The following is a 24,091-nucleotide window of genomic DNA, read 5'->3' on the forward strand; positions in this document are numbered from 1 at the left end:
CCTCCTTTGTACCTCAACCTCTGGTTTTGACTTACGGTCATCACTTTGCTCATAGTCGGTTTCGGTTTCTGACATGGTTTCAAGAGCAAAGTGGCTGAAATGTACTGCTGCTTCTGCTAAAAAATCTGTTGTCTTAATTGTTGAAATGCTGTTTCAAGGGGACAAATAACACAAGGGAGATGTTAGGGAGGGGAGACTTTTAAGGGAAATTAGGGAAAATATATTAAATAGGGAATTAAGGGAAGGAATCATGACATATACACCATCACACAATTATAATTTGCAAGGGTTTTATGGGAGATAGGGTTTAGGGTTATATTATTGATTTTTAGGAATAGGGGTAGGGTTTTAGGGCTTTTGGTATTTTTGGTAGGGGGATTAGGTAGAAATGATATGGGAGGTGGTAAAGGGATGTGGGGAAAAAGTGGGGGTGAAAAGGATGACCTTGAAAACAGCAAAACAAACCCTAGCTTTACTAGCACTTTGACATTCTTAAGCAAATACACATGGACTCCTCATTTGAAAATAATGGCTTTTAAATACATTCTCATGCTCTTTCAAGCTTTAGCAAACAATACATTTTGATGATTGGAGGCCTACCTGCAACCTTGAAGAAATTTGGGGTCGTTTTGCAGTTTACAGGCAATTTTTTGTGGATGAATTCCCAACACGTCGCGCGCAGGTTTGGACGGGTCGCGCGCGCCCAACACGTCGCGCCAGTGCTTTTTTCCAACTGATATGACCCCCTTGATGCGTCGCGCCTGCCCAACACGTCATGCGCAGGTCTTGATGGGTCGCGCGTGGGCTCTGTCTGCAATTTCGCCCAATTTCTCTCCAAATCGCTTTTCAATATTGCTTTGAGGCAAATGATGATCAAATGGAGGGAGGGAGTGGCTTTATAGGCTTGATTTAAATTAATTTCCCCTCAAACCTTCTTTCTAATGTTTATAACTTGACACTTTTTCAAAATTTAAATGCTGCTGACTTTATGGTTTCCTTTTGTCCTGAAATTGGTTGAACTGATGCTTTTTCTTGAAAATTTTTGCAGGGATAGCTTCTGAGGAATCTTGGCAAAGGGGACCAGGGCTGCATGCTGACTTTCGAAGAATTTTGAATTTTTACAACTTTTTACAAAAATGAGAAAATGACCTTGTCTTTAAAAACAGGGTTTTTAAATCCAAGGTAAAAATTAGTTGTACAAGATGAAATCTTTTGAAGAAATACTTTGATAGTCATCCCTCTGGCCTGCTGGGCATTTATTGACTTTTAAAAATACATGACCTCAAAGACAAATTGGACCTAAACCCTAGACCTATGACTTTTGACCTCAAGACAATACAAGAAACCTTGAAAGAGTTTATTGACTGAAACAACTTGATCCAGCAGTGCCAAGAGGGGAATAAAGACACCAGCTCCTCCATCAGGGTGATGGCATGCCTAATGGAATGAAATGAGATGACACTGATGAGACACCTACTTATGCAAATGCAAAGAGCTTTGATCGCTGATGGAGGGCTACTAGACCGACTCTAACATTATCTTTCCTTTTCTGAATGGGATTTATGGGAACAGCTCGGTTTCTTAATTGCCTCTGCTGAGCGAACAAAGCATTGAGATATCCTCTTTGGTATTCCTCCGATTCTTCCTCAAGTACTGCCTCATTTGATAAGATATAATTCTCATCCTGATGTATGATGGAATTTCTCACAAATTCTTCTTCTTCTGCAATATAGGTAGGCAGATCATCAGGAGTGAAAAAGTGATTTTCCTCTCCTATAGTATCACCTTCATCCTCGGATTCTTGGCTAACAAAATTCTGCTGAAGCGGAGGTTTTACTTGCTGCTGAACTGTTGTTTCTTGTGCCCTTGTTTCACGCTGCTTGATTCTGTATTATGGCTGCTGTGGACCTCGAAAATTAGGATTACGGATCTGCGGTTCCGGCTTGCTGAGATGAGTATTTTCAAGCAACGTAGCTACCTTGCGAAGGAGCTATCTGATGTAGAAGCTTCTTCTTTGATTGTCACTCGCTTTTCGTCTTTCATCCTTGCTCTCGTATCATTCAAATTCGCTTCAACACTAACAACGATTTTCTGCATATCCTCCAAGGTAGGCGGATCTCTATCTCGCAATGAATAAGCCATCTCCAGATCAAAGCCATCGGGGAATTTGAGAAGTGCTGATTTTCTAGATGGCCTTAAATCATCTGGAATAGCATTGTAAACTGTGTTAAATCTGATAATGTAATCTTGGACCGACTCACCATGATTATGTAGAAATTTTGAATAATTTGACACATATTCACAGAGATTATCCTGATCATACAATTATAAGCGGAACATGTATAATACATAATCTCCTCTACGTTGATCATCAATTTACAGAAGCAGAAACATCCACAGGCACACATAGAAGCATCAATCAAACTCATAAACACAGTATGTATCCCGGGGAAAGCATCTCGCTAAAAACCCCACACTATCTGTATATTATATTGATTGAATCATGTAACAATACAAAGCATAATACTTCTCACAAGTATCTCCACCTGTTACACACAATACAACTCAGATTTGATCTCCAAATCTCTCCCGCTGCTTGCCTGCCTCCACTGCTCAAACCTGCTCGAGAACTGATGAGAATAGCTTCCCAAACTCGATTTTACACTGCAAAATAGTCACCCACACTATGTTGGACGTGAGCAACAGCTATAATATCATGAAGATACGTGAGCAAACTCATTGGCATACTCAATCCTTTGATTGTGCAAATCATCATGCACAGCTATAGTCACAACTGATAGCAATCTGATCCTCTAACACCTGTCCCTGCTGAACTGAACATGCACTGACATGCAACTGAGTTAACTGATGTATTCTACAGTTGCATTATGAGTTAATAACTTGTGAATTAATTAATAACTAATTCACCCAACTCATCTTTAGTCTATTGATCAGTTAGACTAAATACAACCAGTTTAACAAAGCTAAACTGAACACAACTCCATCAACTGTACCTCCAGTCCACTAAACTCAACTCACTTGAGTTCTAACTGAAGTCATGCATGCAACAACTCAACTGACTCATAAGAAAAACGAATTTCCTTCTGACAGCTGCATGTGCCACTTCCGTAGCTCAAACTGAAGTGCTCCAAGAGAATAAGATTAAGTTTATAGTCCAAATATTATTGTGAGATAATAATATTTGACTTTTCTATTTTTGACTTTGATCACTCACACTGTGATCACTCACACTGTAATCACTCACACTTTCATCAAAAATAGAAGTCCATCTATTTTTCCCAACTTGATCAATCATCCATAGACATGATCCATATGTCTAAAAATAGACATAGTCTAAAAATAGACTTGCGCCAAAAATAGCCTGCGGGCCCACTTAGTGAAGGCGACTCTTTTCACTAAGCTCCATCATCTTGTTGCACTCTCAACAAGCATTTCTTGTTGCACACTTTTCAACACTCCCTCTCAACAAGAAAGGCTTCCTCTCAAACCCGATCCTGTAACTCTGGAATGTTCTCCATGCAACACATTTGGCCGGTCCACTTGCTCTGTCATCAAAGTCTCTGACTGCTATTGCCTCTGTCAACTGAAACTCTGCATCTCTGTGCTCTTCAGTATCTGACTGCTCTAGCCTCTGTCACTTTGATCTCTGACTGCATCCATGCTGCTGCTGGTTCTATCTCCCAGCATTGCATCCGCACTGCACCTCCCAACTGACCTCCCTGTTGGGATAGAAACACCCTCTGATGCTGAAGCTCTACCTGCTGCTGACAAGTGCTCCCTCTCTGACATCTGCGCTACTGCAACATCTCCATGCATCTCGCACCATTGCACACCTCTCTGTGCCACCTAGCACTGTGCAAAACACTTGTGCCTCTCGCATTGCTACAGCCTGCTAGCTATGCGCTGTCCTGGGATTCCCTGCATTGTCGCTCTCTCTGCTGCTCCATCCGCATCTGTCTCTACCCAATCGGTCAGTTCCTGCTACTACACATCGGGGATCCCGTAGCAAGGTCTCATCCAAGAGGTTGGGTACCTCAAGGATCCTGCCCCTCCTCCTTGGGACAATCAATCCACATCACCCCACCTCCTACCTAGAGGTATGCCTGCATGCGATCCTTCAGCCCATCTGGCTCGAAGTTTCCCCCTACTGGAGGTCTCTGGATGAGTAGATGTCTCTACTCTATCTCCTCTCAGCTTCCCTTGTTGTGGCTCCTCCACAATCTCCTGAAGCTGCTGCACCAATCGTGGCTCCTCCACAATCGTCTGAGACTTCTTCTGGCTCTGCATGTTGAGAGGTAATATAAGCTCCCTCTCAACAACCAAGTCTCCATCAGTTGCCTCACTACTCAAGGCTTTGCATGCATCTTGAACCTCAAGAGCATACAGGTTCCTGACCCGTGAACCAATCTCATGACAACGAAAGCATCTCACCTTCAACTTGTCAACATTCTTCCCATCACTGGAAGAACAAGATTCGAAAAGAGAAACCTTCTCCTTCCCCTTCTTCGCCTTACTCGCTAAGGCACAGTTCTCCTCATCCTGTATGGATGAAGAACCGTCTCTGGTGCTCCGTCTAATCTCCTCCTGCATCAAATCCGACCATGGTCGTTCCCAATTTGGCAGTTTCTCCCTTCCATTCACCGAGTCCTGGTAGCTATGCCAACTCTTAGGAAGGTCAAGGAGTCCTAGACTCACCATCCTCATCATCAATAGTAACCCCCACACTTCCCAGCTCATCTCGACACTGAGTGAACCTCGTGAGATACTGGGGCATACTATCTCCATTCTCGAACTGAATGTTTCTGAGTTTTATCTCTTGCTTTGGAATTAAATTCGAATTCCACCAGCACAAAACTCAACTGCTTCCGATCTAGAATTCATGAGAAAAAAATATTTCCTGAATAGTAGATCTGATGATCAATCCTCGCTTGATATCCTGTAAAAATATCTTCTACAAATCAAGCAGCTCCAATACCATGTAGGAATTTCCTGCAAATTCTCTACAAATCTAGCTTCGATACCATGTAGAAACTTTTCTACAAATCATCTAGCTCTGATACCATGTAGAAATTTTGAATAATTTGACACATATTCACAGAGATTATCCTGATCATACAATTATAAGCGGAACATGTATAATACATAATCTCCTCTACGTTGATCATCAATTTACAGAAGCAGAAACATCCACAGGCACACATAGAAGCATCAATCAAACTCATAAACACAGTATGTATCCCGGGGAAAGCATCTCGCTAAAAACCCCACACTATCTGTATATTATATTGATTGAATCATGTAACAATACAAAGCATAATACTTCTCACAAGTATCTCCACCTGTTACACACAATACAGCTCAGATTTGATCTCCAAATCTCTCCCGCTGCTTGCCTTCCTCCACTGCTCAAACCTGCTCGAGAACTGATGAGAATAGCTTCCCAAACTCGATTTTACACTGCAAAATAGTCACCCACACTATGTTGGACGTGAGCAACAGCTATAATATCATGAAGATACGTGAGCAAACTCATTGGCATACTCAATCCTTTGATTGTGCAAATCATCATGCACAGCTATAGTCACAACTGATAGCAATCTGATCCTCTAACACCTGTCCCTGCTGAACTGAACATGCACTGACATGCAACTGAGTTAACTGATGTATTCTATAGTTGCATTATGAGTTAATAACTTGTGAATTAATTAGTAACTAATTCACCCAACTCATCTTTAGTCTATTGATCAGTTAGACTAAATACAACCAGTTTAACAAAGCTAAACTGAACACAACTCCATCAACTGTACCTCCAGTCCACTAAACTCAACTCACTTGAGTTCTAACTGAAGTCATGCATGCAACAACTCAACTGACTCATAAGAAAAACGAATTTCCTTCTGACAGCTGCATGTGCCACTTTCGTAGCTCAAACTGAAGTGCTCCAAGAGAATAAGATTAAGTTTATAGTCCAAATATTATTGTGAGATAATAATATTTGACTTTTCTATTTTTGACTTTGATCACTCACACTGTGATCACTCACACTGTAATCACTCACACTTTCATCAAAAATAGAAGTCCATCTATTTTTCCCAACTTGATCAATCATCCATAGACATGATCCATATGTCTAAAAATAGACATAGTGTAAAAATAGACTTGCGCCAAAAATAGCCTGCGGGCCCACTTAGTGAAGGCGACTCTTTTCACTAAGCTCCATCATCTTGTTGCACTCTCAACAAGCATTTCTTGTTGCACACTTTTCAACAGATTACGTTTGAGATTGTTGTACTCAGCATTGATCTGAAGTGGATCCTTTCTGATTTCCCATCGATCTAGAAACTGCCTCTGAAGTTCTTCCAATGTAGGTATGCTTCTAGCTGTCAAACCTCTGAACCATTTTCTTACTTCTCCATCAAATGTTTGTACAAACAAATGCATAGTTACATCCTCTTCATATATCTCATATAGATCAAAGAAATTTGTCATTTTTTCTATATGCTGCTGAGCAGAAACACCCTGAGGAGTGCCATCAAACATGGAAATTTTACTCTGATAATCAGCTGGCATATCATGCAGATTTTGAGGAAGAGCAAGTGGGGCAAACCGGGCAGCCATTGCTTTAGGTAGATTGGGTCTAGGAGTAGCAGGTGGAGTAGGTGTAGCTGTAGTATGAGGGGTATAAGGAGGTGTAGGCAGAGGAGAAGCGGTATGTGATGTAGAAGGTGAACCAACTGTAGATTCAGGATAAGTGATTATAGGAGAAACAGAAATAAAAGGAGGATTGGTCTGCTCATGCATCGTGATAGTGGATCCAATACGGACAGATATAGTTTCAACAAACTTAGCAAGATTAGTAGCGTGAATATCTGACTGGAGAGATCTTAGGATGAAATTTTCAACCAATTTATTATGTCTCTCGATTTCAAGAGCAGCAGCAAAATCAGGGTTGGGAACTAGAGAACCAAGTGCACTTTCAGATTTGGTTTTGAACAAGGACAACTCAGAACTCTCGTCAAAATCAATATCTTCAAGATACTCAAAAATAGCTGGACATGAATGAGATTTTTATATGTGATTAGAATCTGAATCCAGTTTGGATATCGAGGAACAAATAACCAATCAGCCTGTGAAAACTCTTAACTAATCATCCAAAAGTTCAGAGTTTACAAATGAACTGGGGTAAAATGCAATCGAGGTGGTTGTATTCACAAGCTCACAGAGATTGACTGAAGTAGCGTTTATCTACTTCCGCTTATGCAAAGCAAAAGCGTTTCGAAGGCTACCTGGCATAACTTCAGGGTCCATCTAAGACTTATGAAACAAACACATCAATCCACAGACAAGTTTGTTCTCCCCGGTATGGTCGCCAATATGTTAGCGCTCGAATCTGCCTCAGGCTGAAGAAGGTGAAACTCAAGGTAACATCAAACCACTTAGCCTCGTAGCTAGCCCTACGAGGACAGGAGAGGGCTCTCTCCAGTCTATCTCAAAAAGGGGCTGAGATGACTTTAAAAGAAACTGATTTTAGGCTAGTAAATTGATAAAAAGGGGTTTTTAATAAAATGATGGGGTTTTTCTGGGCTGCATGGGGCAAAGAAACAGCTTGAACAGAGAAATGTAATTAAAAACACAGATTATCTCCTGAGGCAAGGTAGGCAAGAAATTTTAACATCAAGTTGAGATTAAATGGAATGGCAAGACTGCTGAGGAGCTGACAAGGGCATAGAAGATGAATCCTTGTCAAACAGAGGAAAACATTAAATATGAACAAACTTAAAGGCAGAGCATATAAATTATGAATTCTACCTTAACACTTCATTTGTTCAATTGGAAATGATCATGAAATGAAATGAACACATAACAGGCTTTACATGAAACAAAGGAGAACACAAATGTTAAATCTCATACCACAGGAATCTCAGAAGCCAGAGCTGTGTATTTTCATTAAAATCTCTGTCAAAGACTGTACAATGGAAGCTCTCTGTTCTCCACCAGCTCTCAGAACTCTCTCTCCCTCTCACTAATCTCACAAATGATTATTTTAATACATTAAATAAACTATTCTAAAAAAAACAACAGATCGACCCCCAAAACAGGGGCGCTGTTTCAACTAAAGCCATGAAGATAGAACAGAATCCTCCATTTGCTCTTAAAGATAGAAAGCCTTCCATTATTCTAGCGTGAAGACAGAAATAGGCAAACGAACCTATGAATGCCACTTTGCAACTGCTCTCAAATTTCCGGATATGCATTGCCACTTTACGGAAATTGCTAAAATATGGGTCAAACTGCCACCTATTTAACCGGCTATCTTTTCTTGAGGAGACTGTAGAATTTGTGCCAATTTGCGAGCTCCATATCCAAATGCACTCCTTATACGATAGAAGTTTGCTTGGCTCATACTCCGCCCAAGATTATTATTTTCACGTAATGGATCTACTACGTTCAAAAATTTGGAGCTAAATGGACGACTGTTACTGTCATGACCATTCGGAACATCTGAGTACATCTGCAGACAGTTCTCTCATAAAACAAAGACATATATATAAACAACTCAATGCGGAAATCAACTATCTGATGCGAATAGACCGTTTTCCTGATGTTTTGAATTTCAATTATTACGCATAATCCAATTAAAAGTGCCTATAGGCAGTCCTAGCCCTCAGCAACTCTAGAAAAATAGCTGGGGGAAGAACAATTCAGATCCACATTGTACATTGTTTCAGCCCCTCATTAGGATTTTGCTTCCTTGATATCCAATATAAACATTTGTGCCATCTTCCCTGATGCAAATATCAGTGCTGTAGTTTTGGGCTCCCTTATTCTCATTATGACTGCTGCAAAACGCTTGGGATTGTACTCTGCATTTCGAGCTTGAAGAGCAATGGCTTTCAAGTCCAATTTGCAATCCAAGTTTACAGTGGACACTATATTCTGGAGGGTGGGAACGATGCCTGAAGGATGCTTCTCGAGATCCACTGGCTGACTCCCTTCCAAGACCTGTTCGGCCATGCTCTTCACTACACAATCGATATCGAATGAAACAGAAAAGCTTTTATAATGCCCTCGGAAAATGAAATCTCGATCCTTTCTTATACTAAATCCTGAGGGAATCTCTTGAATCTGATTAGCTTTTGTATTTATAGGTGGTGTTTGAATTGAGTTGATTTGATTTGTCCCGGTTTTTATAGAGCATGTGGATTGTAAATCCTCAAAAGGGCGAGGAGAGAGCTGCTGCGGCAGAGGAGTCTCGAAGAAAATATATGAGATAAAGTACAACATTATCCTTCCGCAAAGACAAAAAAGTAATGAATTATAAAAATTGCAGGCTTCCATTTGATGTCAATGACAACTATGATGAAAAGGCCTTCATCTGTTCAAGAGCAGAAATGACTAAAGGGGCCTTGTCGGGAGATCTTTGTTTATAATTCTTAACTAAAGAGGCCGCTGCAAGAAAGTGTAACTCTGAGCCTTCTTTTTCATCTTTACCACGGCCCTTCGTTATTTGATTGATGGCCGCTCCACACAAGCACACACCATACAGAGCTCGAGTATTTCTTCCCCCACTCAAGTCGATAGCCACAGCATAATTTTTTTTTTTTTGCCGGTTTAAAATTTTCAAGACCGCCAAGTGTATAAAGCACCTCAGCATATGATAAGTGAAAGAATGGATTTGATGGTTGAGCAAGTATTAGCTCTTCAAAACAAAAAGCTGCCTGCTTACACATTTGAAGAGAAATGTATAAGTCTACAAGTTCCCTCCATGCTCTTCCAATGGATGCTCTTCCAATAGGCCTGAGTAAACTTTGTCTGCTCGTGTCCAGGATCCTTTAGCCTCAAACCACATTCCTTCCAGCCTACCTACTCTGGTACTGTCTGGAAACTTCTTCAAAAGAATTTGAATGTATTCCTTTGCAATTTCCAAATGCCCACAGTCCATAGCCGCAATGGATACTTGCTCATACAAAGTCCATACTTTATTTGCAATGGCAGTGAAAGACCTGATGCCACCGCCACCTACAGGTCCATTGGTATAAAGAGATTCAAATTCCTGTGTAAAATGAACTGCATGATCCTTCTCAGTGTAAAACTCGGAAGCAGCTACATCCATGCCAATAACAACCTTGCCAGTATAGCCTGCTTTCTCAATGGCAATCTTCAATAACTCGAGGCCTTCTTTATTCTCCTTGTGTTCTTGCAGAACTTGCCTCAAAGACATATTACTCACAGAGTCACCACTAACAGGCACAAAATCACCTCGGATCACATTCCGTTGATCAATAAGACGCAGGGCATTCCCAGCGCTAACACAATCATTTGATTCAATAGCTGTGACAATGAAGTTTGTTTGGGATTTCCAGTGAGACCTCTCCAAATAGCTTGTAACTTGCTTTGCCTCTGATTGCTGATGATGTTTTGTTTTCTTTTGTTTGTGCTTTTGCAGAGATAGGAGCTGAGGAAGCTGCTGCCTTTTGAAGAGCTGGAGAATTTGATACATATTCTAAAAAACACATTTAATGATTTCCTCTTCAAAACAGGGTTTTGAAGAAGAATCAATCTCACATTTGACATACAAGACAGAGTCTAACACGACCTTTTAAAAGGATCTTCTTCTACGATAGTCCTAAATGTTTAGAAGATTTTGAAGACTTAGAGGGTTTTGTAGGATCCATTTGGATCACGCCTTCCCACTAAAAAAGGCTTTTGGACCACCAAAAGTTGGTTTTTAAGCATCAATCAAGTGAGGATACAGCTTCCTCACTTGCCCAATCTCTATCCATCTTGCACTACTTGGTTTTGAACCTTTGAGTCTGATTCTGAGGTACTCAACATCCCCTCTGCACGTAGTTCTCACCTTCTTGTCCAAAACTGTATCTTCCTGCAACTCATTGAGATATTCAGGCAACAGATCATCAATAGAAGGCAACTAAATTTTCTCTTTGGGATCTTCAATTAATGAAGGTTCAAACAGTCTCAAGTTCTCTACATTAACTACTGAATAGATGTGCATGTAAGCTGGAAAATCAAGGCGAAAAGCATTCTTACCAATTTTGTCAAGTATCTTGAAAGGCCCATACCTTATTGGCTTCAGCTTCTTTCCCTCACCTTGCATTCTATCTTTGCTGATGTACAACCAGACTTGATTACCAACTTGGAATCTATGTTCAATTCGATGCTCATTATGCCTTGCCTTGTACTTGGCCTAGCTCTGTTCCAGTTGTTCCTGCACTGCCTGGTGAATTTCTTGGATTTGTTCAATGAACTTGGTTGCTTTGTCCACATCACTGTGTCCATCAACTACTATGTCTTTTCCAAAGACAAAATCCAAGGGAGACTTTGGTGTAAAACCAAAACAAGTCTCAAAAGGAGATCTTTGTGTAGAAGAATGTTTAACATGGTTGTAAGCATGTTGCACATAACACAAATGTTCATCCTAGAGCTTGGGATGCTTGCTGCAATAGCCCTTGAGCAACTGGATCACTGTCCTATTGACCACCTCTATTTGGCCATTTGTTTGTGGATGAAAGGTTGTGCTCTTCTTCAGTCTAGTGTCCATTAATTCCCACAGACTTGACCAAATCTTCCCAACAAATCGGGAATCTTGATCAGATACTATGGAAGTGGGTAACCCAAAATGCACCCAGACATGCTGAAAGAACAATTTCGCTATTGTTTCAACTGTAATATGCTTGTTACAAGGTATTAAAATACACATTTTGTTGAACCTGTCCACAATAACATATAATTAGTCATGACCTTTTCTATATTTTGGCAATCCCCCAACAAAGTCCATGGAAACACTTTCCCAAGGACGAGAAGGAACTGGAAGTGGAGTGTACAAACCTGGTTTTCTATTGTTGGGCTTGATTTTAACACATATGGTACACCCTTTAATATATCTAGAAACAGTTTCATGCATTCTTGGCCAATCGCAGAATCTTTGCAGCTGTGCAATTGTTTTACTTACACCAAAATGACCTGATATTAGAGAAGTATGTGCTTCTTGGATTATGTTAACTCTTTCAGTTTGAGGAATGCATAACTTTCCCAAATGATACAAGAGTTGGTCCTTAACATGATAATCTAATTCTTTTACTTGTTTGTCATGACTTAAAGTTGCATATACATCTTTAAAATTTATATCTTGAGCATATTGTTCAATGTAGCTTTCATGCAATACTGAGTTATGCTTAAGTATAGTTGATGCATTTATCATTGGTCTGGACAACATATCTGCAACTTTATTATGTATGCCTTTCTTATATCTTATGACAAGATGAAACTGTTGTAGAAAAACCATCCACCTATAGTGTCTTGATTGCTGCAATTTAGTTTGTGAGTGCAAATACTGAAGTGGTTGATGATCAGTATGTATAATTGTTTCTTTGCCCATTAAGTAATGTTTCCACTTTTTCACACTCTGTACTAATGCATACAATTCTTTATCATATGTGGGATAATAAACTATTGCAGAATTAAATGTCTCAGAATGATAACATATAGGTTTACCATGTTGCATCAACACTGCTCCCATGGCATAGTCACTAGCATCTGTTTCAATCTCGAATGGTCTTTGAAGATCTGGAAATGCTAGTACTGGTGTTGTACTAATTTTTTCTTTCAAGGTGTCGAAGACTTTCTGCTGTTTGCCTTCCCATTGAAACACCTTGTTCAATCCTGTTAAAGCATGTAAAGGAGCTGAAATCAATGAAAAGTTAGAAATACACTTTCTTCAATATTGTGCTGCTCCTAGGAAGCCTGTAACTTCTGTAGCATATTTGGGTTTAAGGCAATTCACAATGACTTCAACCTTAGAGGGATCTATCTTCAATTCACCACCCCCTACAATATGACCCAAATTATTCAAAGATGTTTTTCCAAACTCACATTTTGATAACTTAACATAGAGATTTTTTATTTTCAAAACATCTAGAGTCTACTTTACATGCTTCAAATGTTCTTCCCATGTTTTACTAAAAACAAGAATGTCATATAAATATACAATTACAAAATCATCAATGAAAGGCCTGAGTACATCATTCATAACTCTCATGAAAGTGGCAGGAGCATTAGTTAAGCCAAAAGGCATAACTATCCATTCATACAGCCCTTGCTTTGTTTTGAAAGCAGTCTTCCATGCATCCTGTTTTGCTACTCTGACCTGATGGTAGCCACTACGCAAGTCCAACTTGGAGAAATAAACAACTTCTTTTAGATGATCTAATAGATAATCAATGTGAGGAAGGGGATAATGATTCTTGATCGTTATTTTATTCAGCACTCTGTAATCAATGCACATCCTCCACAAACCATCTTTATTTCTCACCAAAACGATTGGAGATCCGCATGGTGATGTGCTTGGTCTTATGAACCCTTTGTCGAGCAGCTCCTATACCTGCTTCTTGATCTCTAGATTCTCTAAAGTGGATAACCTGTACATTCTGATGTTAGGCAATGGAGCATCTTGCTGCAAATGAATATCATGTACAATTTCCCTTTTGGGTGGCAGACTTTTAGGTTCTTGAAATAGGATATCATATTCTGAAACAAATTTTTCTAAATCAACTTTGTGTTTAGCATCAAAACCCTCAAATACATTGGTTTTATCTGGGTTCTTTTCCTTTACAACCATTAGTACAAATTGCTTGCATGAATTTACAATTCTTTTCATCTGCCTTGAGTTTATGAGAGTGTAGTTATTTTTGAGTTTATGAGCACTTACAATATATTCTATTCCATCTTTGGTGAGTTGATACTTATTTGTAGCTCTATAGAAAATGGCTTTTCTATCATACAAGTAAGGACTTCCTAAGACAATTCCACATATATCCAAGGGAACGATATCTAACTCAACCTCATCTACAAATGCTGACCCAAAAGAAAACCTAATTTTACATTGTCTAGTCACTTGTAGCTTTGCTTTATCACATACCCAACCCAATGGATATGGCTTCTTGTGAGGTATGGTTAGCAATCCCAACTTCTTTACAATTGCTTCAAAAATCAAGTTTACTTGTGAACCACTATCAAATAAAGTATCAATCTTTTGATGGTTGGAAATAACTCTAATATGAAAAATCTCATGTTTTTTCCTCTCATTTTCTTCATTATCAATAGTTTGTGCAGAATTACTAGTAGATGCTTCAAAACTTTTACCTTTTATAACTGTGGCTATGATTGTTGTTTCATCACCTGAGTCTGACCGCAAATCTTTCTGTATAGCAGCAACAATTTTTTTTTCTTGCCATCGAACTTCTTGGGTTTCAGCTCCGGATGCAAAGACCAACAATGTTCATCATCGTGTCCATTCTTCTTGCAGTGAGTGCATGAAGGTTTGCCCTTCTGTACAATGTTTTCCTTCCTCTCTTTCCATTTCTGCTTCTTATTTTCCTTGTTCTTGCTTGCAGTGGGTTTCGATTATCCCCCAATCTCTGGGTTCACATTCTTGCCTCTAGCCTCTAGATTTGTAACCTGAACAGATACCTCATCTATGATAGTAGGGTTAAACATAAGAATGGTGTGCCTCAAATAGCTATGTAGACCTCTTATATACTTCAGCAAAGTTTCAGGTGAGTCTAGAGAAATGCCTAGAATTAAAGGTCTTTTTCTAAATTCCTGGGTATAGCTTTGTACACTTTGCCCCTTTAATTGGCAAAGAGTTTGCCAACTCATCATAGCTTTTTGCATATAAGCTAGTGGATAGAATTGTTTTTTAATGGCAGAAACAAATTCCCTCTAGGTAGAAAGAATTTTACCATGCTTCTTCAAATCAGCGTGTGTCCTGCCTTCCCACCACACCAGGGAAGTTCCTCCAAGGTGAAGGCTAGCCAGCTAGATCTTTCTCCTTTCTGAATCGATATTCTGCACCCTGGAATATACATCAATCTATCTAATCCATCTATCTAGCTTTTCTTCATTTAATTCTCCATCATATATTGGAAAATCAAATTTTACATCTAATTTAATCACAAAAGTCTTCTTCTTTTTATTTTCAGAGCTAGAAGAAGGTGTTGATGGAGGGGGTTCCTCCCCTTTTCCTTTGCCTTCTGAATGGGCAACTATAAGAGGTTCCTCTACTTCTTTGCTTGTTTGAGATGCTCAAGGGCTTCCCCTTGGCCTTTCTTAAATTCTCGGTACATTTCTTCTACCATGGATCTGATGGTCATGAAACTGTCCATGAACAGAGAGTCTGATTCCAAGGGAATTTCTTCTATCATTTTCCTCCTAGGATAGACTCTTCCAAGTTCTAGGTTAGCCTCAACCAGTTCTCCTTCTCCTAGTTTGAGCTTTGACCTAGTTAGCATTCAACAATCCAGCACAAGCTTGTCTAACCTTAGCAACCTAAAGCTCTGATGCCACTTGATCTGAAAATGAGATCTTAGACAATTATTAAGGTATTAAAGATCATGTGCATGGATATCCCTATGTTACTTTGTGCAATGGATCGATAATATTGTAAAATACATAGAAAATGTAGTTAAAGAAACATAATAGACAACACACATAAACACATCAAGTTTAATATGGAGTTCACCCAAAACTCCTGGGCTATGTCTCCTAGTCCAGCCTTCAATGGTGGCCTCTCTATTATGTCTTCAGAAGTAGATTTTTACAACAGTATGAGCTCAATTTGAGCCTGAACACACAACAGATACAACAACAAGAGTTTTTCTTGAACCCCTCAAGCCTCTCTGAGCACACAAACTCACTCTATCACTCTCTGTCTCTGTCTTTGTTCTGTCTCACCACTGCTTGCAATACCGTTTGTCTTTGTTTCTGTCAGTCTGTGGCTTTAAAGCCAAACAGCTCTGTCTGCTCGTTTCACCTTCTCGGGCTCTCTGGCTCCCCAACCTCTATCCACTCAGATCCCCCTCTGAGTGTTAGAAATCATTGCTAAATGCTTTCAAGTATGGTGGCCACCTGTTCTGTAACGGAATAGGTCATCGGGCCTTTGAAATCCTTCGAAATCATTGTTCTCTGTTTACACAGAGAAATACGTTCAAACACAGGAAAAGTCCGCCAAACAATGTTTATCGGACTTCAAACATTATGAATTCACCTTATAACTCCTATCGAATCCACCTGTGTATCGACATCGCATCTCCACCTTTGATCTGGGAAATCCAAATCCAACGACTGTGGTACATTTTGGGTGACCCTTTCGTACGGGGGTTAACTGCGTGATAAGGGTGATTTTCTTTCTCCTCAACTTGGACACATGGTAGCCATTGTATGGGGTTGGATGGAGCCCGACCAAAACCACTTACCGCCTTTGGGCCTCTCGAAATCCCGCTTGTATTATGATTTCCCTTTGTATTAAAAAATACATTAAAAAACCTTAAAATCTTGTAAAAATTTCTTTAGTCGGATTTGAAATAATATGTATTTTCATTCTCAAACCCTTTCAGGTCCGAGTTTCATCGCATCGGCACCTCCCTTCGTATTTCGCAAAAAGACACACAAACTGTTTGTTGGGCGGATCTCAAAACATATGGAATATCGTTTATATTGTTATCGGGTCCGGCTATTGCGTCGCGTATATATATATATATATATATATATATATATATATATATATATATCCACTCCTTTATGTAGTTCCGATGTGACTCATCGCAATCACATGTCGCATGAGCCCCGGGTCGTTGCTAAGTGCTCCCATGTAATCTGCCGATGTGATATGGCGGTGCAACGTGGGTCGTCAATCGGCACGCTTGATCGATGGTCCTCGTTGACCCCGCCAATCTTTATCGCATATACTATATGGTCTCTGTCGATAGCCTTCGCTTGCCATTGCCGATTGCGATTTTTCGATCGGATCTGGTCTGTTTATCAGCCATATCTGACAGCTCCTATGCATTGCTGTCGATAACTTGTTTTTCACTATTTTTTCCTCCTAATAGTGTAAATCTGACTTTTTAAAAGGCTCTTCTTCTGCGATAGTCCTAAATGTTTAGAAGACTTTGAAAACTTAGAGGGTTTTCTAGGATCCTTTTGGATCATCTAGTCTCGAAGAATGCCTCGTTCATTTGGAACATCTTGATGAGCAGCATCGAGATGCAGCCATAACCAACGAAGCCCATAAGAAGAGGATTAAAACTCAATATGATAAAGTTGTCCGTCCTCGGGTTTTTTTTAAGGTGACCTTGTCTTAGTTTATGACCAAGACAAAGACGCCCTGGGGGCAGGCATGTTCAAATCTATGTGGTATGGTCCCTTTATAGTCAAACGTGTTTTGAAAAAAGGGGCTTATGAATTAATTGACTTTGAAGAGAACAAGATGGCGGAGCCCAGAAATGGGCTATACCTTAAGAAGTATTTTGCTTAAGCTTCAGATGAGCAATTACTTGTTTGTATATATTGTCTTTGTACATATCTGCCTGGCATTTTGCGATATCGATATTTTTTTATTTGATTTGGCAGGTATTGATGGACGATTCAATATATTTCGGATTTGCTGATGGTGCAAGTCGGCACACTTGGAATCTTGCTTTCGTGGCTTGGGTGATTTAATCCATCTGGCCAGTTGATGGTGTCGAGGGGAGTATGTATTGGCCCTGCTTCAAACAACATTTGTTGGGTCCCTATAATACTAGTGATTACCCCATTACTATTGTAGTTATACCCCTTATTTATATTGTTGTGCCCTATTACCCCCCTATTGTTGTTAGTATAACCCACTTATTATATTGATGTACCCATGTAGTGCCCATATTGTTACTATTGTGCCACATAGAAGCCCACTATTGTTATTGTTGTGCCCTACAATATTATTGTTATGTAGGCTTTGATTGTATTGGGACCACTTAGACTCCTATATATAGAAAGGAGGTATTTTCATTTGTATGATCGGAGAATAGTTCATTTATGTAATGTAAAGGAGGTTGCCCCCTCGAAGAGGCTGAATTCTAAGGCGTGGATCTCTCTTTTCTATCTTTTTGTGAGCTGGTTTCATAACATTTGGTATCAGAGCTTTGGATTCTAGGGTTTCGCTGCTCCAAATAGGTCATCGTGGCATTTTCGCTATAACTTTTTTCTGTGACGTTTCAGAAGTCGCAAAAAAAACCCATTTGAGAAGAATTGGCGCTGAACTTTGGGTCCGAATTTCAGAGCTTTTAGCGCGATATTTTCGGAGATATGATCTGAGGAATTTGGCCTTTTTGCAGACTCCTGAATTACATTCAAAACAGGTGACCTGGGGAAAATCGTCATAACTCTCTCTCTGAGGATCGGATTGAAATTTCGTAAAAAGGTACAGAAAGAGGACGGACTGTAGTTTCTTGTGGGTGAGTTTCAGATTCAAAGGTTGAAACAGTGACTCGTGGCACGTCGTACAAGTTCGCTCTACTGAACCAGTCTAAAAGCAAGTCACTGTGGGAGATTTCACATAACTCTTCCTTGGAGAATCCAATTGGGCTCAGAATTGTGGCATTGGAAAGAGGACACAGAAGGCTACTACAGATACCAATTTCAGAACTGGATGATCCGAAATTACAGAGATACATCAGATTCAATATCAGGCTTCTATAAAGTGAAAAAAGGTGTGTAGTTTTTTTTTAAATTTTTGTGTAAGCTTGGTTTAACGGAATTCAAAGGGCATAGTAAAGCATTATTATCGGTAACTGATGCCCCGAGGAAAGAAAATGCAAACACCTAGTAAGGAACCTGAAAGCTCTAGCATGACTCATGAAGAAGAGGAAGAAATGCTACATGATATATCAAAATTACAAGAACAAGTGCAACAAATGTCACGCTCACAAAAGCTAACAGAAGCTAAGATAAGTGGTGTGGAATCTAAGATAAATGGCATGGAATCTAAGATAAATGGCGTGGAATCTAAGATGGATGGCGTGGAATCTAAGATGGATGGCATGGAAGCTAAGATGGATGGCATGGAAGCTAAGGTGAATGGCATGGACGCTAAAATTGATGGCATGGATGATAAGATGGATGAATTGAAGAAGTTGCTACAAGAAAGGGTCACTAATGGTGAAAAGGTAGTAAAGGAAACTCATGATGAGAACAAAAGAAATGTTAATCATGATTCCATAGACTCTAATGTTGGATCGAAGACTCACCATGTTCCAAAAATCGATATGAGGAAGTTTGATGGCAAGGATCCCGCCACATGGATATTACAGATGGAGCAATTCTTCGATCTCAATAATGTGCAAAACACACAAAAGGTACGTATGGCAACTTTATATTTGGAACCAAATCAGTTTGTATGGTATCAATGGCTTTGTTCTCGTAAACAATTTATCACTTGGGCAATTTTTACGGAAGAATTGATAGCACATTATGAGGATACAAAAAGCAACACTTTTTTTAGCCAATTGATAAGTCTCAAACAAAAGGGTTCAATAATGGAGCACATTGAGGAGTTCCAAAAATTGAACATAAGGGTAAAAGATATTCCAGAGGAGCATAGGATTGATGTGTTCATAGGGTCTTTAAAGGATAATATCCAACATGATGTGCGCCTTTGGGAACCTGATTCATTAGAGAAGGCATTCAGGTTAGCAAGAAAAATGGAAAGCAAAATTATGGCAACTAGGAAGCATACCATTCACAACTATAAAGACGGAAGTGTTGTTGCCCATAGTCTTCCACAACCTACAAGGTTGACACCACAACAATTGGAAGAAAAAAGAGCAAAAGGGCTTTGTTACAATTGTGATAGCAAATACACAAAAGGTCATAAGTGTGCTGAGAAGAAATTATTCTACATAGATTGTGAAGAGGAAGAAGAAAAGGAGCAAGAAAGGTCAAAAGAAGAGGATATATTCCAGGAACAAAGCCTAGATGAAGAACAAATAAATCCGACCATATCTTGTAATGCATTGGCGGGAATTACCACTCCTCAAACCATCAAGATAGAAGGACAAATCAAGAAAAAAAAGGTAATAGTGTTGATTGATTCAGGAAGCACCCACAATTTTATTCATTGTAGGGTAGCAAAAGAATTGAATTGCTTCCTATATCCAGCACCAGAGTGTCAAGTGATGATTGCAAATGGAGGAACAATAAATTGCTCTGGAAAGTGCCATAATATCAAGCTATCCATGGGAGAATATGTATTGACTAGCCCAATGCTTTCCATTCCAATGGGAGGTGCTGATGTTGTACTAGGAGTCCAATGGCTACAATCCTTGGGTACAATAGCTTTTAATTTTCAAGAACTTTTCATCAAATTTTCTTCAGAAGGAAAGGAAGTTGAATTAAGGGGTATTGCAGGGAAACCAGGAAAGATAATCAGCTCTAATGGTATGACAAAGCTTCTAAAAAGGAACAAAGAGGTGTAATTGCACAATTATGTTCGCTATATGTTTCCACATTGGAATCATCTATTTCTCCAGATCTCCAAAAAGTCTTGGACAATCATTCCAAGGTATTTGAGACTCCCAAGGGTCTCCCACCTATGCGTGATCATGATCATGCTATTCATCTGATTCCAGGAAGTGTTCCTCCAAACATCAGGCCGTACAGATATCCCTATGTCCAAAAAAGTGAAATTGAACGTATGGTTGCAGAAATGCTAGAGGCTGGTATAATTCAACCGAGTCAAAGTTCTTTCTCAGCTCCAGTAGTATTGGTGCACAAGAAGGATGGATCATGGCGCATGTGTCCAGATTATAGGGAGCTCAACAAGCTCACTATTAAAGATAAGTTCCCCATTCCTGTTATTGATGAATTACTGGATGAATTGCATGGATCAATTTACTTCACCAAGTTGGATCTTCGTTCGGGATATCATCAAATCAGAATGAAGATTGAAGACATTCCAAAAACGGCATTTAGAACTCATGAGGGTCATTATGAATTTTTGGTCATGCCTTTTGGCCTTACCAATGCACCTTCAACATTTCAAGGTTTGATGAATTCAATTTTCAAACCATTCCTTAGAAAATTTGTGTTAGTATTTTTTGATGATATACTAATCTACAGCAAGTCTTGGAAGGATCATGTTGAACATGTTGACAGGGTGCTACAACTATTGGAGGAGAAACAATTATATGCAAAAAGATCCAAATGTTTCTTTGGAGTCCAGGAGGTGGAATATTTGGGTCATATTGTATCTCATGAAGGAGTTAAGGTAGACCCTAGCAAAATTAAAGCCATTAAGGAATGGAAAATCCCCACATCCATAAAGCATCTGCGAGGATTTCTTGGGTTGACAGGGTATTATCGCAAGTTTGTTAAGAATTATGGGAGAATAGCAGCACCTCTAACAACATTATTGAAGAAAGATTCATTTTCATGGACTCCGGAAGCAACAAAGGCCTTTGAACATCTTAAAGAGGCAATGTGCCAAGCACCGGTCTTAGCTACACCGGACTTCACAAAAACCTTTATTGTGGAATGTGATGCTTCAGGAAATGGAATTGGTGCTGTTCTAATGCAAGATGAAAGACCCATTGCTTTTGAAAGTCGTCCAATCAAGGGAAAGTTTTTAAGCAAAGCTATTTATGAGAAGGAAATGTTGGCAATACTCCATGCACTTAAGAAATGGCGACCCTACCTAATGGGAAGACACTTCAAGGTAAAAACGGATCATGATAGCCTTAAATACTTTTTAGAACAAAGATTATCCTCTGAAGAGCAACAAAAGTGGGTCACAAAGATGTTGGGTTATGACTTTGAAATCATCTACAAAAAAGGGAAGCAAAATGTGGTGGCAGATGCACTCTCAAGAAAGGATGAGGATGTGGAAGCATTGTTGTGTGCCATTTCTATTATCCAACCAGATTGGATAAACGAAGCAAGGGAGGAATGGAAGAATGACGAAGAAGTGTGGGCACTTATTCGAAAGCTACAACAAGATTCCAGTACTTCTGATACATTTAGCTGGAAAAATGATTCGTTATGGTACAAAGATCGCTTATACCTCTGTAAGAATTCCCAGCTAAAACAAAAGATTCTTATGGAATTGCACACTTCTCCCTTAGGAGGGCACTCAGGATTTTTAAAAACTTACCACAGGGTTAAGAAGGAATTTTTTTGGGATGGCCTTAAATCAGATATTCAAAAGTTTGTGGCAGAATGTTTGGTTTGCCAGCAAAATAAAGTTGAAACAATTAAGACACCGGGTCTATTACAACCTTTATCCATTCCAAGCCAACGTTGGGAGGAGGTTTCAATGGATTTTATCACAGGTTTACCCAAGTCTGAGGGAAAGAGTGTCATCATGGTGGTAGTTGACAGACTTACCAAGTATGCACACTTTTGTGCATTATCACATCCATTTAAAGCCAGTACAGTTTCTACTGCATTTATGGAAACAGTTCAAAAGCTACATGGAAACCCAAAGATTATTGTAAGTGACAGAGATCCCATTTTCACTGGAAATTTTTGGACAGAATTATTTTCTTGTCTTGGTACTCAGTTAGCTCATAGCTCATCTTATCATCCTCAATCTGATGGGCAAACTGAGATAGTAAACAAATGTTTGGAAGGATATCTTCGTTGCTTTGTATCTGATAAACAGACACAATGGGTCAAATGGTTGCCTCTGGCTGAATGGTGGTATAACACTTCCTTCCATACAGCAACAAAAATGACCCCATTTATGGCACTTTATGGGTATCAACCACCATCCATCACATCATATTTAAGAGAAAATTCTAAGGTTCAGGCAGTGGAACATCACATCGAACATCAACAACAAGTCCTCCAACTCTTAAAGGATAACCTCGTGTTGGCACAAAATAGAATGAAACAACAGGCAGATCAACATCGCAGTGAAAGAAGTTTTGATGTAGGTGATTGGGTATTCCTACGGCTACAACCATATAAGCAAATGTCCCTAAAGCAAGCTAAGAAGGATAATAAATTATCACCAAAGTATTATGGTCCATACAAGGTGTTGCAAAAGATTGGTACTATGGCATACAAATTGGAGCTTCCTGCAGCTTCTCGATTGCACCCAGTTTTCCATGTTTCATGTTTAAAGAAGGTTATAGGTGACAAGCTCCCAATTCAAACAATATTGCCAGAACTTGATGAGGAAGGAAAAATTATATTGGAACCGGAAGCAGTCACAGAAACAAGAACTCGACAGCTACGAAATCGATCAATTTCAGAGTATCTTATCAAGTGGAAGAACTTATCCGCTGAAGATTCCACATGGGAGGATGAGAATTTTATGCAGAAGTATCCAGAACTACTCAAGCGTTGAGGACAACACTTTTTTGAAGGAGAGGGGCATGTTGGGTCCCTATAATACTAGTGATTACCCCATTACTATTGTAGTTATACCCCTTATTTATATTGTTGTGCCCTATTACCCCCCTATTGTTGTTAGTATAACCCACTTATTATATTGATGTACCCATGTAGTGCCCATATTGTTACTATTGTGCCACATAGAAGCCCACTATTGTTATTGTTGTGCCCTACAATATTATTGTTATGTAGGCTTTGATTGTATTGGGACCACTTAGACTCCTATATATAGAAAGGAGGTATTTTCATTTGTATGATCGGAGAATAGTTCATTTATGTAATGTAAAGGAGGTTGCCCCCTCGAAGAGGCTGAATTCTAAGGCGTGGATCTCTCTTTTCTATCTTTTTGTGAGCTGGTTTCATAACAACATTACTGAATATACTGCTATTCTTATTTTACTATTCGAAGCAATATCTTATGGGATTGATTCATTGGTAGTTTATCTAGACTCGCAACTCGTGGTGTCGCAGTTAAATAACACTTATCGGGTTCGCAATCCTTATTTATATCACCAATTTTCAAGAGTGGGAGTGTTGCAATGATCATTTATTTATATCACATATGTTCACATTCCCCGATCTGAGAATTCATTAGCAGACTCTATTGCTAATTAAGCATTAGATTGGCACATTAATCATTCATCAAATTAAATAAATCAAATATATATATATATATATATATATATATATATATATATATATATATATATATATATACATATCATAAAATCACATGTATATAGATGGAGTGTTCAAAAATAATATACAAAATTGGGACAGTATGCCCTGAAAATTTGGGCTTATGCCCATAATCATGTCCAATCATACATAGATCTATCTA

The 24,091-nt window shown here is 39.2% G+C and overlaps 1 pseudogene; it reads right to left on the reverse strand.

Annotated features, from left to right (window-relative positions):
* LOC149156828 (uncharacterized) overlaps positions 1–8,533 on the reverse strand; it is a 45,901-nt pseudogene extending 37,368 nt beyond the window's left edge.
* Between the last annotated feature and the right edge of the window lie 15,558 nt (positions 8,534–24,091).

The sequence above is a fragment of the Pinus tabuliformis genome, chromosome 9, assembly GCF_031772625.1.
Source record: "Pinus tabuliformis cultivar Carrire ecotype Pingquan chromosome 9, CPIR1, whole genome shotgun sequence".
NCBI lineage: Eukaryota > Viridiplantae > Streptophyta > Pinopsida > Pinales > Pinaceae > Pinus > Pinus tabuliformis.